The sequence below is a fragment of the Corvus hawaiiensis genome, chromosome 6, assembly GCF_020740725.1.
Source record: "Corvus hawaiiensis isolate bCorHaw1 chromosome 6, bCorHaw1.pri.cur, whole genome shotgun sequence".
Classification (NCBI taxonomy): domain Eukaryota; kingdom Metazoa; phylum Chordata; class Aves; order Passeriformes; family Corvidae; genus Corvus; species Corvus hawaiiensis.
Window position 1 is genome coordinate 45,469,623 of NC_063218.1, and position 6,000 is coordinate 45,475,622.

Here is a 6,000-nt window from a genome sequence, read left to right on the forward strand (position 1 = left end):
TTAGAAACATTTAAATACTTATAAAGTGTGCAGAAATGCATAGTGGGGGGAAAGAATGCCATAGGTGGGATGAGTGGTCATGTTTTCCCTTCTCATTGTACAGCAACTTGGCTGTGCAGCTCCAAAGGTTCTGAACTATTGGCTGCTACTATCTAAGCCAATTGAACTGTACAAAGCCCCACTGAACTTCACGTCATCCCACTCTAGTTTATTGATTTCACTTCAGTTCAGAATTTTTTCTTCTTTTTTTAGCATTTCATTTCTTCAATTCCTCCTCCTGTCTCTTCATTTACCATTCTTCCCGGCTTTCAAGAAGTATAATTTTGGAGAGTTTCGGTCCTTTTCACTGCACTTCATTTCATCCCAATCCAACCATTAGGTTGTAGTCACTCCATTTCCAAATTTTCTTTTTTTTTTTAATGGCATTTGATCATATCTCCTTTCCAGACTGTTACATTTTGTCCTCTGATTTCAAGATTTCAGTGAGGATCCATTCGGCAAGCTTTGGTCCATTTGCCTGCACTTCATGTCATCCTAAAATGGCATCATTACGGGTGCTGCTGAGAGTGGTGTTAGGAGTAGCACTGGGGGCAGCATGAAGGGGGGTCCATGCCAGAGGGCATGGTGTGCAGGAACAGGGCTGTATGAGGAGAGGGGTGCTAATGGGCAAGGGACATGCCCTTGACTCCCAGGCATCGACCCCATGACCTCTGACCCTGTGACCTTTGAGGTTTGACCCTTGACCCCAGGCTCTGGAGCCTGGACCCTGACCCTACTCTGGTCCCTAACTAGTGTACCCTATCTGTACCCATACCTACTCCTGTGTCCTGTGCCCCTCACTCCTGCTGTGTCCCGCTCAGCCCCCAACCCCTACCTGTCACTCTCCCGCCTGTCGCTGTCATCCCTCCCTTTATGGTGTGGTCTTGTCTTGCTGTGAGGATTGCTGCCTGCTGCTGCTGCGAGGGCTAAAAGGGAGTCCTTAGGAGCGGTGCAACTTTCTACTGCTGTTTTTTAGTTTAAGCTAGAGAGAAAAAAAAATTCATTTCTTATTTTCTCACTTTATTTAGAAATAAAGTGAGAAAGAGAGAAATACAGTGAGAAACAGAGAAAGAAGAGTGAGGAAACAGAGAAACAAAGTTAGAAACAGAGTGAAAAACAGAGTCAGAAACAGAAACAGAGTCAGAAATAGAAATGAAGTTAGAAATAGAAAGTAAATGAGGACACACAAGAGACAAAAAATGACTAAACCACAACAAAGAAAGACAGGAACCAGAAAGGGGGTGGGTAGGGGTGTTACCTTTAGTTGGGGGGTGGATTATCTTTATTAGGGTTTATTCAACTTTATTACTTACTTTACTTACACTTCAGCAAAACACACGGAAACAACAATGTATACAAACACAAGGCAGTAAAATGCAAAACATTATCTGTGTATACTGAATTTGCTTCAGTTCTCTAAAGAAATCTATACAATTCCCAACCAGAAGGCAATACAAGTAACAAATACACTCCCTATACACACTGGTAAAAGTACAATTTACCTACAGAGCAATACATGGAAATGCAGCAGCAAATACAGAACAATATAGAGCAATACAAGCCAAATACACATCAACAAATATAACCATTTTTCTATTCCTGGAAAATTTAATAAATTTTATTACAGCAAACCCAAAACAAAAAAAAAGCCCACAGAGAACATAACACTCATCCACCACACACACCTCCTTCAGCTTAACACACCAACCCACCTTCGCTCTCATGTCAATCGCTCCGTTACTCCACACCACCACGGGCCATCAGCGCACATTCACAGCACTCCACGGAGACACAGATCCTGGGAGCCTCAAAACAAATCGTCCTGCCTGAAAAACCCCAGCCCCAGCATGGTCTGCACCCAAACCTTGGCAATGAACATCACCTGGCAGACCAGCCAGGAACAAGAGAAAAAAACCCAGGTGAGAGAAAAACAAAAAAAAATAACCCAGCTGGTTTTTTATTCTAATTTTAAAAATTAGTTGAAAAAACTTACCAGCAAAAAACAAACACACAAGGTTAGAACCACTCAACACAAACACTCTCACAGGCACAGGCAGACACAGACTGACTCAGTCAGACAAAAGCAGTCAAACACACAAGCCAAAAAAAGTTCTTCATTTCATGAGAGGAAATGAAATCTTGCAATTTCAATGAGAATACATTCTGCAAGCTTCGGTCCATTTCCCTCCACTTCATGTCAGCCCATTCGCTTCCTACTGCTTTCATTTGGGTCCAGAATCTTCTTTTTTTTCTTTGAAATTCATTTCTTCAACTTCTTCTCCTCTCTCTTCATTTCACTTTGTTCCATGATTTCAGGATTGCAATGTAAATAATTTTGGCAAGTTTTGCTCCTTTTCACTGATCCTCACTTCATCTCCATATATTTGGTCATAGTCACTCCATTTCCAGATTTCTTTAGTTTTTTCAATTGCATTTCATTTGATCATACCTACTTTCCAGACTGTTTGTTACACTTTGTTCTCTGATTTCAAGGTTTCATTTCCTGTTATGTAAGGAAATTCTTCATTTCATGAAAGGCAATAAAATCTTGTAATTTCAGTGAGGATCCATTCCACAAGCTTCGGTCCATTTCCCTGCACTTCATGTCATCCCATGCGCTTCTATTATTTTCACTTCGGTTCAGAATTTTGTCTTCTTTTTTTTACCATTTCATTCCTTCAATTTCTTCTCCTGTCTCTTCCTTTCACTTTCTTCACAGATTTCAGGATTTCAATGTGTATAATTTTGGCAAGTTTCAGTCCTCTTCACTGGCCCTCATTTCATCTCAGTACATTTAGTTGTAGTCACTCTCTTTTCTGATGTAGTCACTCCGTTTCCTGATTTTCTTTTTCCAATTGCATTTCATTTGATCATACCTACTTTCCAGACTGTTACACTTTGTTCTCTGATTTCAAGATTTCATTTCCTAATATGAAAATAAATTCTTCATTTCATGAAAAGAAATGAAATCTTGTCATTTCAGTGAGGATCCATTCCACAAGCTTCAGTCCATTTCCCTGCACTTCTGTCGTTTTCACTTCAGTTCAGAACTTTTTCTTCTTTTCTTTACCATTTCATTTCTTCACCATTTCATTTCTTCAGTTTCTTCTCGTCTCTTCGTTTCATATTCTTCCCTGATTCCAGCCTTTTAGTAAGTATTATTTTGGTTTTAGTCTTCTTCAGTCTCCCATGGAGGAAAAATACATCGTATTTGGATTTCTAACATTTTGTCATTTCTCAACAAGTGTGAGGGCAGGGAGGATAAACAGAGTAAGAATTTAAGCATCAGTGATCTGTAATTATGCTGTATGAAGTCAAGTTAAACTGAGCTTTCCACAGAGCATGTGACAGACCCAGAGTTCAAACTGATCTAGAATGAAGTGAAATTCTAGTCTTTGTTACGAAGATTTGTATAAGAGATATATTACCTTTCAGCTTTTACTTAGCAGCCATCACATCTATTTAACTTGTAACGTCTATGAAAAAGGAACTTTTACTTCATAAACACCTATGTCTTGAGTATGTGTGGTTTTTGCAGTCCTGATAACTGTTCATTCTATCTTTCCACAATCCCAAATTGTTCTGTGAAATCTTCCGTGAGACATCAGGCAAAAGGGAATGACAAATGCAATACTGCCCGCATTCTTAATGTAGAGTAAGGAAGAGCTTCCTGTAAATAATTCAAAACCTGCAGACATTTATCTGTCACCCTATTTGTTATTTTCATCCTTTGACTGTAGAAAAAAACCCCATCTCTAGCACTGGTTCCTCTACCTTGATTTCTGCAAGAAATTATCCTGATAAAGCACTTGGAGAAAAAGGATACAAGCCTCTTCTAATGAAAAGGATTGGGAAGTACTGACATGGATTCTGCTCTCCCCTTTGCTTCTTAAACTAAGGGTGGTTTGTTTCAAAGTTCAAGTATTATTACTGCAGGATTTCATCAGTTCCATCCTCAGCCACCACAGAAGCTGCTATGGCAGCAGCAGAGAGTGACTCAGACACAGTCAGTAAACTGAACACCTAATAAATGCCTGTCAGCTTAGCAGTAAGCCTCGCTACCTTTATTTCTCCTCAACAGAAAGCTGTAGCTAATAGAAAACTTTATGCTTATTTTTGAGTTTCTAAGACATTCTTAGAGGTTTGTAGCACATACCAAGGCCGTACATTGTTTATAAACAAGTCATTCTTGCTCCATTACCCTTTCTGCTCTGAGGTCAAAGAAGACTTTTTGTCATAAAAACATACAATGAAGATTGTCAGAGATAGCAGTATTCAAGCAGTGAAATACTGTTTTGTATCAAAGCTGGAGCAAATCAAAAGTCCAGAGGCCATACTAAGTCCTACAGTCAGATAAGTGCCTGTGGGATACCTTGATGACACCCATGGCTGGACATTAAGATAGTCACAAAAATAATCTTAAAAATGAACTAGTTGCTCTTTCAAATGCCATCATATCTTTTATCAGTCATAGCTTTTATGAGGAAATGAAGACTAAATTCACAGTCCTCAGACCAAGTTTAGACAGAGGAAGGTTTCATAAGACAAGTGATGTTAACACAAAACCTTCTAATTTTGTCTAGCAGCAGCAATCATTCAAGTTTCTGAATCCTCACATTCCAGAGGGTCAGATGTCACTACATAACACACAGCCACACCATGAGTATAAATTCTGACTTCAATCAACTTATTCAGATGATTTCATTAGTGCGTATTTTTTTCTCCTATTGCAACTCACAACTTAAAATTTTTTCCCTTCATGAATAACATGCCACAGGCAGCACTGCAATGAACTATGAAAAAGAATTCTCCCAGGAGCCCAAGGCCATTTGAGGATTCCTGTTTAGAGCAATCCATCATTTCATAGACAGATAGCCAGCCAGAAAGATTTCACCTTTTTCTAGCTCACTGAAGCATTGCAATGACCAAAAAGTGAAACGAGACCTTGCCTGAGACTTCTCCCATTTCCCTGCTTTATTTCTTTCAAGCCAGTATCTTGATACTTGAAAGCAATCACCTTTCCATTTGAGGGTTGCCTACCTATAACCTTTTCGCACACTTGTGAACACGAAGACTTCTTGCTCCCAATAAATATTTTAGTGTGATGAGATGATCGAGCTTCTGTACAAGTGTCACACTACACCACCATCTCTTTCTTTATGCCTTTTCAGACACTTGGCACAAAAACATATCCGGAAGTAGCATCTACTTCTCTCACTGAAGGAACTGGTTAGTCATTTTACACATAGTCGATACCTTCTCATATGACAAAAAAGGATATTGGAGAACAGCTCAGATGGAAGAGCACCAAGCATGCACATGTACAAATTCATGCTTAACATAACCCTTGCCTTGCACTTAGTTTTGCAATCCAAGTCCCTTCCTGAGTTATTCCATTCTAGATCGTAATTGAGATCGTGAAAGAGACTCCCAGTTGGATATGCCTTACCACAGGCTCAAATATTATCAAGCAGCTGGACTAAGAGAGCATCAGAGAAATCATCTGACAAAAGCTGAAGTTTGCCTCAGACACCAGAGGCAACAGTACCTCCTCCCATCAAGATACCTTCAGGCTGTGAAGAGACCACTGACAATGTCTGTACACACAGAGACACAAGCCTGAAATGCTTCAGAATGGGCTGTAACCTGTGCACAAGTATCTCTTTGTTCTTCCTGGTATTCCACAGTTCAGTGCACTTCAGAAATGCACCACTGGCACTGCACCAGCCATGTTAAGAGAATATATCCCACACACTGATGTGCATGCACACAGGCGTGAATCTATAGATATTTATTTAAATAGTTTAGTTAAAAATTATTTGAACTGCTTGTACATAGAAGTAAGTAAGAATTCCATATGAATTGTGTAACTAAAGCTTGAAACAATTTACTTACCAGGGAGTCACCCACCACTTTCCAAGTTCAGAGATTTGTCTTTGGAGTATTTCAAACTAGACAAGC